The sequence below is a fragment of the Muntiacus reevesi genome, chromosome 2 (genome assembly GCF_963930625.1).
Source record: "Muntiacus reevesi chromosome 2, mMunRee1.1, whole genome shotgun sequence".
Lineage (NCBI taxonomy): Eukaryota > Metazoa > Chordata > Mammalia > Artiodactyla > Cervidae > Muntiacus > Muntiacus reevesi.
In genome coordinates this window covers 144,866,328-144,879,760 of record NC_089250.1, presented here as the reverse complement: position 1 = coordinate 144,879,760, position 13,433 = coordinate 144,866,328, and the positions used below count along the sequence as shown (strand labels likewise).

At 38.8% G+C, this 13,433-nt stretch overlaps 1 protein-coding gene and 1 pseudogene across 11 annotated transcripts in view; both read right to left on the bottom strand.

The window, feature by feature from the left end:
* BTRC (beta-transducin repeat containing E3 ubiquitin protein ligase) overlaps positions 1 to 13,433 on the bottom strand; it is a 174,064-nt gene that overhangs the window by 31,227 nt on the left and 129,404 nt on the right. The window lies entirely within an intron of this gene.
* Positions 3,332 to 3,970, bottom strand: LOC136160070 (large ribosomal subunit protein uL6 pseudogene; annotated as a pseudogene).

The following is a 13,433-nucleotide window of genomic DNA, read 5'->3' as shown; positions in this document are numbered from 1 at the left end:
TAGGTACTTATACTTTTCAAACTAACTTGATGGATCTTTGGCATTGTCTGAAGAAATCCCAATGTGGCAAGAAGACCTGAGTAACTATGGAGTTCTTACCTGCCTAAACATATTGAATATGCCATCAAACTGTACCAAATTTGGATAATCAACTTCTGCTATTGAAGACAGACTTGGTTTAATTTCTACAGGTTAACTCCTACACATAGGCCTCTTTAGAAATGATTTCCAATACATAGCTGAAAGTATATTTCCTTTTTTGGGGGATCTAGATTATATTACTGATACATTTTAATAAACCACAAAGAACCACCACAGATTCTAGAAGCTGTCTGCCTGTGCTTAAATAAAAGAATAAAACAAACAAATAGTAATATTTATTATATTTAATATTTATTGTTTATTTTAAATAAATATATTATTTATTTATTAAATATTATATTTAATATATTTAAAAATAAATAAATAATAAAAATAATAAAAAAATAAAATGTAGCATCTGTTTTATTTTTAAATTTATTTATTTTTAAAAAACTTTTTTTTTTTAATTGGGATATAGCCAGTTAACAATGTTGTCATAGTTCAGCTGAAAGTATATTTTCAAGAATGGCATTAGCAGGATTTCCCTGGTGGTTAAGACTCTACACTCCCAATGCAAGGTGCCCAGGTTCGATCCCTGGTCAGGGAACTAGATACGACATGTTCCAACTAAGAGTTTCTATGCCGCAACTAAAGATGCTATACACTGCAACAAAGATTGAAGATCTTTGAGTGCCACAACTAAGGCCCAGCACAGCCAAAGAAATAGAAAAATATTTTTTAAAAAAGGAATGGCATGAACCATTCTATTTATACAGAAGGAACAGACACTATGAACAGTAAGCCCTGATATACACAGAGCTGGATGTTTTCTAGCATAAATACCATTTTTATCTATGATATAAGACCTAAAATGATTAATAAGAATCTTGTTGGACACAGGCATTGAGGGACTTCTGGGATGTTTTGTGTAGACTATTTAATAGTTTGCATCTCAGGAAAGGAAAACTTGTGAAATATGGAGTAAGAGTTTGAAAGCTAATAAATAGGTGGGTTTGCAAGCTTGACCAAACACTTCTCATCCCAACAACCAAAACCTCTCATCATCTTTTATACATTTGCTTTTTAAAGGAAGAAATAGATTGGAGTTGGATGCCACCAGAGTATTGTATCCTGGATAAAGACCAGAAATGTCAGTCACAGAGAACAATAATCAGAAAGGTAATGAAAGTGTTTTGTTTATACTGTAAATAAACCAGATATTACTAAAATAATGGGATTCATGCTTTGATCAGTGGCTATTTCACTATTAACAGATAAAAGTGCTGAAGGATGTCACAAATTGATTATCCCACTGCAGGAGTTAAAGTTCAGTCAAGACTTTCTCATACTTTCAATGATTCAATCATAAATGGGAGTTAAAACACTATTAGAAATGAAGAAAAACCCGAGAGTTCATGTATTTGCCAACTGTCCGCTGGTAATACACTCTAGTCACCGCCCCTCAAAACAGAGTATTTCATTGCAGGTAGACATATACCTTAGATCCATCATCACTTCAAATGAGTTTACCACTATACCACACCACATTGTTTTAAGAGCACTAGCCTTAGAGTAGAAAGACCTGGCTTCAAATCTTAGCTCCTCAATTTACCAGTTATGTGACATAGAATAAATAACTTGATTTTTCTCTGAGTCTCTGTTTCACTCATCTGTAAAATGGGGCTAATTACAGAATCTATTCCACTGGGATTTTGTGAAGATCAAAATAATCTAAGAAAAGCATGCTTAGCTCACTGCATGGCACAGAGTAAAGTGCTCAGTAAATCGACACTCTTCATGAATTTATGACACTGCTGGAGTTATGCTTTCTTTCTTTTTTTTGAAAGTATATCATTCCATTTCACTGGGTAGTATGTCTTTCTATTTTAATTTTCAATGAAGTATAATGTATAGTATATGTAAAAGTACATAATCTTAAGTGTATAGCTTGATGAATTTCCACAAGGTGAGCATACTGTGCAGCTAGTGCCTTGGTCACAAACTCTGCCTTGAGCTCCTTTTTTCAAGTCACTAGTCCCTCTAAGGGTAACCACTATACTCATTTCATTAAAATACATATATTTTAAAAAACTGCCTATACAATTTACAGTAGCATTAAAAAACATGTAATTCTCAGGAATAAATCTGACAACATACGTGTTGCTGTTGTTCAGTTGCTCATTTGTGCCCAACTCTTGACAACCCCATGAACTGGAGCATGGCAAGCTTCCCTGTCCTTCACTATCTCCTGGAGTTTGTTCAAACTCATGTCCATTGAATCAGTGATGCCATCCAACCAGCTCATCCTCTGTTGTCCCCTTCTCCTCCTGCCTTCAACCTATCCCAGCATCAGGGTCTTTTCCAATGATCGGCTCTTTCCATCAGCTTTAGCATCGGTCCTTCCAACGAATATTCAGGGTTGATTCCTTTAGGACTGACTGGTTTGATCTCCTCGCTGTCCAAGGGACTCTCAAGAGTCTTCTCCAACACCACAGTTTAAAAGCATCAATTCTAACTATATGGCTGATTCATGTCAATGTATGACAAAACCCACTGAAATGTTGTGAAGTGATTGGCCTCCAACTAATAAAATAATATTAAAAAAAATAAAAATAAAAGCATCAATTCTTCAGTGTTCTGCCTTCTTTATGGTCCAACTCTCACATCTGTACATGACTACTGGAAAAACCATAAATTTGATGATATGGACCTTTGTCAGCAAAGTAATGTCTCTGCTTTTTAATATGCTGTCTAGGTTTCTCACAGCTTTTCTTCCAAGGAGCAAGCGTCTTTTAATTTCATAGTTGTAGTCACTGTCTGCAGTGATTTTGAAGCCCAAGAAAACAAAAGTCTGTCACTATTTCCATTGTTTTCCCATCTATTTGTCTGAAAGTGATGGGACTGGATGCCAGTTTTCTCAATGTAGAGTTTTAAGCCTGCTTTTTCACTCTCCTTTTTCACCTTCATCAAGAGGCTCTTTAGGTCCTCTTCGCTTTCGGCCATTAGGGTGGTGTCATCTGCATATCTGAAGTTATTGCTATTTCTCCCATCAATCTTGATTCTAGCTTGAGTTTCATCCAGCCTGGCATTTCACATGATGTACTCTGCATATAAGTTAAATAGGTAGGGTGACAATAAACAGTCTTGACGTACTCCTTTTCTAATTTGGAACCAGTCAGTTGTTCCATGTCTGGTTCTAACTCCCCCCCCCCCCACCCAAATCAAGAGTTTTTATTGCCTCTTTAAAATATCACAACTGAGTCCACAGAAACATCTTCCATCTTGTGGTTTCTGCAGCAGGATCACTGAGATCTTTTTCATCAGCCTGCTGAACTGTTCCTTTTTCAGAAACATAGATACCATCCAAAAATTTTCTGATATCCTTGTTTTTAACTGTGGTGGCTTGCTGAATCAAAGCATCTGAATTTGACACAAGTTCAATATCATTTCCTTCAAGAATCAACTCATCTTTCTGGGCTTGAGATACTGAACAGGCAACCCCTGGCCTCATTCGAACCCTGCATATGTATTTTTCATCCCCCAAATTTCGGATTTCCAAAAGAGAACCATTCTCCTGAATAACAACGTTGATGGGGAAGTGGGCATACACTGACCTCATCTTGTAATGGAAGACCAATGTAACACCCTTGATCACATTCTGTACATGACTACAGATTGTGTGACAGTGGCCAGTTCCTTTCTGTTTCCCCATCATTTGTCAACATGGAGCCTCTTCTTTTTCTTTCCAAGGAGGCTGAGTTCTACAGATGTGATTGAAGTCCCTCCACAGGGTGTCTCTGGGGCCTTTCACAATAACTGTCCGTCCCTTCAAGGTAATGTCGACATTTTCTGGGATGTCGACAGTCTGACTGCTGAGAATGGTCTTCATTCTCACAGTTGATGTGGCAAAGAGTGATTCTAACTCTTGCTTCTTGACCTGCATACAGGTTTCTCAGAAGGCAGGTAAGATGGTTTGGTATCCCCATCTCTTTAAGAATTTTCCAGTTTGTTGTGATCCACACAGTCAAAGGCTTTAGCGCAGTAAATGAAGCAGAAGCAGATGTTTTTCTAGAATTCCCTTGCTTTTTCTATGATCCAACAGATGTTGGAAATCTGATCTCTGGTTCCTCTGCCTTTTCCAAATCCAGCTTGAATATCTGGAAGTTCTCGGTTAACATACTGAAGAAGCCTAGCTTGAAGAATTTTCAGCATGACATTGCTAGCATGTGAAATGAGAACAATTGTGTGGTAGTTTGAACATTCTCTGGCAATGCCCTTCTTTGGGAGTGGAATGAAAACTGACCTTTTCCAGTCCTGTGGCCACTGCTGAATTTTCCAAAGTTGTTGACATATTAAGTACAACGCTTCAACGGCATCATCTTTTAGGATCTTAAATAGCTCAGCTAGAAATCTGTCATCTCCATTAGCTTTGCTCATTGTAATGCTTCCCACAGCCCACTTGACTTCACAATCCAGGATGTCCAGTTCTAGGTAAGTGACCACACAATTGTGGTTATCTGGGCCATTAAGACCTTTTCTGTACAGTTCTTCTGTGTATTCTTGCCACCTCTTCTTAATGTCTTCTGCCTCTGTTAGGTCCTTACTGTTTCTATCTTTATCATGCCCATCCTTGCATGAAATGTTCCCTTGATACCTCCAATGTTCTCAAAGAGATCTCTAGTCTTTCCGATTCTACTGTTTTCCTCTATTTCTTTGCATTATTCACTTAAGAAGTCCTTCTTATCTCTCTCTGCTACTCTCTGGAACTCTGCATTCAGTTGGGTGTATCTTTCCCTTTCTCCCTTGCCTTTTGCTTTTCTACTTTCCTCAGCTATTTGTAAAGCCTCCTGAGACAACCACTTTGCTTTCTTGCACTTCTTTTTGTCTCGGACAGTTTTGGTCACTGCCTCCTGTACAATATTATGAACCTTCGCCCACAGTTCTTCAGGCACTCTCTCTACCACATCTAATCCCATGAATCTATTCATCACCTCCACTGTATAATCATAAAGGATTTAATTTAGGTTATACCTGAAAGGTTTAGTGGTTTTCCCAACTTTCTTCAATTTAAGCCTGAATTCTGCAGTAAGGAGCTCACAATCTGAGTCACAGTCAGCTCCAGGTCTTGTTTTTGCTAACTGTATAGAGTTTCTCCATCTTCAGCTGCAAAGAATATAATCATTCTGATTTTGGTACTAACTCTGAATTTGGTTCTGACTCTACTGATGTCCATGTGTAGAGTCATCTCTTGTGTTGTTGGAAGAGGGTATTTGCTCTGACCAGTACGTTCTCTTAACAAAACTCTGTTGGCCTTTGCCCTGCTTCATTTTGTACTCTAAGGCCTAACTTGCCTGTTACTCTGGGTATCTCTTGACTTTCTCCTTTTGCATTCCAATCCCCTGGGATCAAAAGGACATCATATTTTTTTTGGTGTTAGTTTTAGACAGTGTTCTATGTCTTCATAGAATCAGTCAGCTTCAGTTTCTTCAGCATCAGTGGTTGGGGTACAGACTTGAGGATTACTATAATGTTGAATGGTTTGCCTTGGAAACAACTCTGAGATCATTCTGTTGTTTTTGTGACTGCACCCAAGTACTACATTTCAGACTCTTTTGTTGACTATGAGGGTTACTCCATTTCTTCTAAGGGATTCTTGCCCACAGTAATAGATATAATGGTCATCTGAATTACATTTGCCCATTCCCATCTATTATAGTTCAGTTCAATTCAGTTCAGTTGCTCAGTCGTGTCTGACTCTTTGTGACTCCATGGACTGCAGCACGCCAGGCTTCCCTCTCTGTCACCAACTCCCACAGCTTGCTCAAACCCATGTCCATTGAGTCAGTGATGCCATTCAACCATCTTATCCTCTGTTGTCCCCTTCTCCTCCTGCCTTCAATCTTTCCCAGCATCAGGGTCTTTTCTAATGAGTCAGTTCTTTGCATCAAGTGGCCAAAGTATTGAAGCTTCAGCTTCAGCATCAATCCTTTCAATTAATATTCAGAACTGATTTCCTTTAGGATTGACTAGTTTGATCTCCTTGCAGTCCAAGGGACTCTCACATGTCTTCTCCAAAACCACAGTTCAAAAGCATCAATTCTTTGGCACTCAGCTTTCATTATAGTTCACTGATTCCTAAAGATGTCAGTGTTCAATCTTGCCATCTCCTGCTTGACCATGTCCAATTTACCTTGATTCATGACCTAACATTCCAGATTCCTTTGCAATATCGCTCTTTACAGCATCGGACTTTACTCTTACCACCAGATACATCCATCACCAGATACATCCACAACTGAGCATCATTTCCGTTTTCATCAAGTCACTTCATTCTTTCTGGAGCTATTAATAATTGCCCTCTGCTCTTCCCCAGTAACATATTGGATACCTTTCCTGGGGGGCTCATCTTCTGGTGTCATATCTTTTTGCCTTTTTGTGCTGTCCATGGGGTTCTCCAGGCAAGAATACTGGAGTGGGTTGCCATTTCCTCCTCCAGGGGACCATATTTTGTCAGAACTCTTCACTGTGACCCATCAGTCTCGGGTGTCCCTGCATGGCGTGGCTCATAGTTTCACTGAGTTATGCAAGCCCCTTCATCAGGACAAGGCTGTGATCCATAAAGGGGACAAAGGAACAGTACTCAATGATAAAAGGAACAAACTACAGATATACCAAATGACAAGGATGTATCTCAAAAACATGCTGAATGAAAGAAAATCAGACACAAAAAGAGAATATACTTTATGATTCTACTTATATGAAATTCTAGGAATAACAAACCTAATTTATAATGATAAAAATAGAACAGAGGTTGTTTGGGACTGGATATGGGGATGGGATTGACTGGGTAAGGGCACCAGTAAAGTTTTGGATGGAATGAAAATGTTCTATTGATTGACTGTTACACAGGTGTATACATTCACCAAAATTCATCAAACTGTATATTTAAAATGAAAACAGACTTTTAAAACTTCTAAGTATAGGGTATTCCTAAGGATAAATGCCATTGTAATATTAACTTAATTCATAATGAAGGTATTATATTTGTAGAGAATTCTGGAGATAAAGGTCTTTGTTATCAAGTCTCCTCTATCACTCTCCCTTACAGATTTTTCTACTAATGCCTAAAGTAAATGCAGCAAAATTTCAATTTGGGAACCTCAGAAAATCCACAAGGGTACAGTGAAAAAGTTCAATTATTAAAAAATCAAAAGGTTGTATATTAGAGTGGGAGAGAGGGTAATGGTTACTTGTGGCAATAGAATTGATTTGGCTTTCCCAGCAAAAGCCTGATGACTCAACCACTACTGTTCAAATGTCTAGGAAAGCTGACAAACAACCTCAGTTTAATGGTAACACTAACTTTCTGCCAACCCTGCACATCTCCTGTTCTGTTATTCTGTTTACAATGAACAGTTATCTCCAAAAGAAAGAAAGAAAGAAGCTGTCAGGTGACAAGCACACAAAATGAAAGGACTTAAGTATTTATACGACTGTTCTCAGCCCTTAAAGGCCAAGGGCTGACATTTCCTTCCCTGAAAATATATTAAAGCATCACTTTCAAAATTACCATGAATTTCTCTGAAGCTTCTGCCTGGGCCAGGAAGGAAAAATACACACTTGCAGATACCAACTAGCCTAACCACCGCCTCGGCAACATTAAGTGTGCTGACTTTGCTAACTGTACTGTGTGTATGCTGGAAGATACAGCACAGACTGGCTGAACTTAATGGTAAGATGACAGATGTTTTTAGTTTGCATGTAAACCACAAGGAAAGGTATATATTAAGTAGAGAAAAGAAAATGTTCCAGATATAGGACAACATTTGGAATTGTGGGTGCAAGGACTAGATAAAGAGAATAACACTGACCACTAGAGAGGTGCAAATGATATTTAAGGATTCTGTTTGGTCTTCAGAAGGGCTCCAAGGAAAGATTCTGGTATTGAAACCCTGGGTGGGGGGGTGGAGTGAGGGAGGGATATAATGATTAAGATGATGAATGAATGAATATAAGAATAAAGTGGGTAACAGTTGTGCTTGGGTTCAGGCTATAGCCTAAGAGGGGTAGGACAAGAATTTTGACTAAGGCTGGAACTTTAGAGTTATCAATCAATCAACAACCTTTAAAAACAAACAAACAAAATGTTTAAATTTTATTACTTTACACTTAAAACATAAAAAACAGAATGCCATAAATAATGGGGAAGAAAAAGATAAAACTACAACACATCAAACACAAAGACTGAGGAAGGAAAGTCAATTTTGGGTGGGGTAGCCAGTTCATGGTGTAGATCAGGAACCAACAGCGATGGTGGTTGAAGAGCCTGTTTTGCACCCAGGAGTGATGAATTCTGACCTGGCTTTGGTCTCCTGCAGGAGCAGCTGGGTTTTCCCCGTCCGAGTGGGAAATCATTGTCTGCCCAGTGGGTCTCCTGCCGGAGCTTCAGGCTCTGCCTCAGTGGACTCCAGGTCTTCCAGCTGACTCAGGGGAAGGCAGATACAGTGTTCTACGTGGCAGTAGATGTTATGCTCTCTGTGAGCCCAGGACAGGACCCTGGGGAGTAGCCTGGGTAGTGTCCCAGCCCAAGGCCTTTCCTGTTCACCTCTGGGCCCTGACTCTGGGGAACCCTCAGTGGCCACATTCAACAGGAGCCTATGCTGGCCCTCGGAGGCAGTATGGTGCATGGGCCCCTCACTTGGGCAGATGGATCGGGTGTCCCCAACAAGCAGCTCCTCACCGATCACTGGGCTGGGGCTCTGCAATGACAGTGTAGCAGCTGGCCCTGCCCGGAGGCATCAGAGCCCTGCCAGGCCATCATCTTATCACTGCTTCTTCTGCCCACTTGACCTTCTGCTCTCAGGTCAGGTACAGACCTGTGTCTGCTCAGATATACACCCAGGAGGTAAGACACACATCTGAAGGGCTTGGGATAAACCTCAGATAGAAGGGCACTGCCTGGGCTCTCTACATCCCACCCAGCCAGCTTGAACTGGGGTGTGGACATAATCGGCCCACCAGACTTCTTATCAGTCTGCTCTTACTTGAGGCAGACCCATCCCACATAAACCCCTACCTCACACACAAGGAGAGGACATACAGCTACTCTGGTGGGATCACAGTGACAGCTCGGCCTAGGCTGGCCCACCCTGCGCCGCCCTGCGTTATCTAATTTTTACTGGGGTATAGTTGATTTATAATGTTGTATTAGTTTCAAGTGTATACCAAAGTGAATCTGCTATACATACACACATACACTCACTTTTTTTTAGATTTTTTCCCCACATATTCCCCATATATTACAGAGTATTGACTAGAGTTCCCTGTGCTATATGGTTAGGTCCTTATTAGTAATCTATTTTATATATAGTAGTGTGCATGTATCAATCTCAATCTTGCAATTTATCCCTTTCCTCCTTTACCCCCCAATAACCATAATTTTAACAACCATTTATTGGGTGACTAGTCTGTGCTGGGCACTTTTCTAGGTGCTAGCGAAACCAGTGAATAGGTAGACAAAACTTTTCTTTACTTTCTCTGGCAAGAAGTAGAGGGAGAATATGTAATAAATATTTTAATCTTGAAACCAGTTAGTACTATGAAGAAAACAAAACAAGGTAACAAAAAATACCCTAACTGAGGTGTTTATGCAATGACACTGAAGTAGGTAATGTCTGAACTATGATCTGAAAGATCAGAGTCAAGCCTTATGAAGATGTAGGGAAAAAACCTCCCAGACAGAAGGAAGAACAAGTCAATGGTGTGTTCAAAAGAAAGAAAGAAAGGCAGATGGTATGGATGGGGCAAACTGAATGAGGAAGAAAGTGGTGGGAAATGAGGTTAGTGAGGTGACCTGGGGCCAGATCATAAAGGTACTTCTGGGTCACAGTTGAGTTTGGATTTCTTGTTAAGTGTAAAGGAGAGCCCCTGGCAGTTTTGAGGTAGTTAAATATGGCATCATCTGATTTACCCTTTAGAAATACTCACACTAGGTACCACACAGAGAAGGGACTGGGGCATGTGGGGCAGTGGGGAGAGAATAGGAAGAGGAAGTTGAAAGAAGAGGAAGGAAGACCAATTAGAGCTGATAACATAATCAAGGCAAGAAGCAGTCATGGCTAACGTTAGAAAAGGCAGATTAGGAAGTGCTTAGAAGAAAGCTATTTTACCCTTACAAGGGAGGAAGAAGGAGAAAAGCTCTGTTGAGAATTATAAATCTGGGTTATAATACACATTTACTTCAGTATAGTGATTTACTTCTTCAGTAGGGCCAATCCTTCAAATATTTAATCTGGTACATCAACCTGGATAGGGACAAAACCAGGGTTCTTGCTCCTTGTGGCCAGAAGAAACAAGATAAAAATAAAACAAATTCAAGAGTTCTGCAGGGGATGGTGTGGAGGGGGGGATTTTTTTTTTTTTTAAAGGTCTATACTATTCTCTATTGGTTATTGCCAGGCTTTAGTTAAATAAGGATATAAAAACATTGGTTTTAAAGTTCTTTCTCTTACTGTTTTCCCTTGATTTCTCTGTAAAAACAGCTCTTAAAAAAGTCAATACTGTCTTGGTTATATTAAGAGGAAATGATATTGTCTACATCTTGATTAGGACTGAAAGAATAAGTAAGTATACCTAATGATGGTGACAACAGAGAGATCCAGAACAGTTCTAGAATTTACAAAGAGCTAGGGTAGAAAACAGAAAGGGTCTTAGAAGGCTCAGTAGAGCTCTCTGGCACTTGAGCATCTTTTAACAAGAGATTCCAGAGAAATGGAGAGAATCTGGCCATAAATTGAACATGAAGAGTAAAAGATAACGAATGCTCAAAAGTAGAACCATCACTTTTAACATTTCCACTTAAAAAAAAAAATCTCTATATCTTTCAGTGACCAAAGAAGTAATCTACTATCTTTTGGGGCAAGGGGTAAGAGTGCAAATGAAAAGAATATGGTGGCTATAGGTACAGAATGGGACAAACATTTCAGCAGGAGTAAACATCACATTTCTCAGTAGGATTATTGCATTAATATTTTAACAGCTTCTACTAAATATGATTACATATTGGGTGAACTCATAAATACGTCAGATCTGATTAGTGAACATGGAAGACAGGAAGGGGCAGATTTGTCAGCAGAAGGAAAGTTCACATTATGAATTTGACTAGTTTCTAATAACCAACAAGAAAAGCTTGCAATCACTCTAATTCTTTTAAATAAAACTCACCAGAAAATGAACTAAAAAATGCCCCAGTATAAATGATTAAAGACTGGACACTTAGCAATCTTTTATTCCCCCTCTTAATTATAGGAAAACTCATATAAAAAATTTTACCAAAGCCACAACAAAGCCATTTCTATTATTTCCGGATTTCTGAGGAAATTAAAGGGATAGGAGAGTCACTTAACATTTTTAAGTTTCAAACAGGGGCTCTTGTTTCTGCAGTGGGTTCTCTCATGGAACTTCATAGCTTTCAGGGTGATAGGTTCTTTTGTTCTAAACCAAGAAGCTCACAGCAGTTTAATTTACTGCTGCATTATTATAGCTACTAACTACGCACACCTCCAAGGCTGGTAAACCCACTGATGTAGATAGTGCCACCTTAAAAGGATTTTTGGATGGGTCTTAGTGATGAGGGGGAAAAAGGACATAATGTTTAATTATAAGAAATGATTGAAATAGGCACAGACATACCCCGGGTGCCTCTGCACTGCAGCAAGCTCTAAACTTGTTATCGTTAATGGTTTAAATTTCACTGTGCTAATCATTTCAGGACACAAGCCTTTCTTGATAATCTAATGAATTATTCCAACATCCTTCAGCAAAAAAAAAAAAAAAATCCTCCATGACAGCACTAATTACAAGACGTTTTCCCAGTGCTTATGTAAAATATGACAGAGCAGCAGCTTAGGGAATTGCAGAAAACTGCTTCTAATTTCCACTGAGAAACTGACAAACACCTCTCTTTCATCTCTCCCAGCTCTCAAGTAAGATTTAACTTTCTCATTTAGTTAATTACCGAGTGAGGATCATCATTTCCCCGGATCGGAGCGGCACAGAGCCTTTATCGTGTTAACTTGTGAACTTGATCGATGGCTGCTGCTAAAACTTAATAACTTCACCCCCTGGCAAATTGTAAGATAAATATAATAGGAGAAACTCTGACAGTAAAAACCTGCCAGAAATGAGCGCTGTGTTTATGTTTCTTTGCAGGCAGCAAAAAAAAAAAATAAAAAACAACAACAACCGACAGCTTATTACTGGTTGCGTGTTACTTATATTTAAAAGACTCCAGGCAGTTAACTTTCTACATACTGTTAAAACTTTGCTCACAAGATGGGGAAAAATGAGAAAAAGCAGCAGTGATGCAGACTTGGGGAAATGAGGGAAGAAGAAAAAAAAAATTAGGGAGAAGGACAAAGCAAGGGAATATACTGTGTAAAATCTTTTAAAATGTCATGTTTATCATATAAAATGTTCAACCAGCACAAATAGGCATAAAATCCTTAAAAAATAATAAAACACTGTATGAACTATATCTAGGAGCAAAGCGAGAGAATTTCACTCACTCAAATTTTTTCAATGACCATAAGTCCATGCCTGAAGAATCCAATTAACTGTAGAATTCCTAGATCTCTTCTCAAAAACCCCTGCAGCTAGAAAACCATTTACTAACTACACCATTTAACCCTTTCTGAAACAAGTACACTATAGCTAGGAAATGCATACCTCTGACCTGAGAACTTCATCTAGTCTTACATTATCCGCCTTCCACACCTCAGCTAGCCAACTGAGAAGCAAACAGTCTGGATTTTTTTTTTCCCATTTTGGTCAAATTTGAATCTAAATTTGGAATTTTAACATTTAACTGAGCAAGTTGGTACCATGGCCTAGTACAGTATGAATTTTAAGCCTTTAATAACCAACGGTAGCAAGGAAAATAGACAGGTATAAAAATGAGGTGTAACAATAATAGAATATCTGCTCATGAATGTCAGTCCCCTCTATCCCTCAGGACTGAAAACAAATCTGTATGTAAATTGCTAAATCTGTTATACTGACCACCCTCCCATTACAGAAATATTACCAATAAAACAAAATATGAATTAAATTCTAGGAAAAGTAGAGAAAGGCACAAAAGGTCTTACAGGACTTATGAGTTTAAACCTAACTTGTGAGATAGTTTTTAAAATCCATTATCTGATATGTTAGCTCCAAAAGCTGAAGGCTTCATGCTGCAATCAAGGGGCCACCATTTTGAAAGTTGAAAGGAAGACTGACATTAAAACGGCAAATTCACATTCAGCAGAGGGTCAAATTTAGTTCCTTTTTTTTTTCTTTTTTACTTTCTTTAA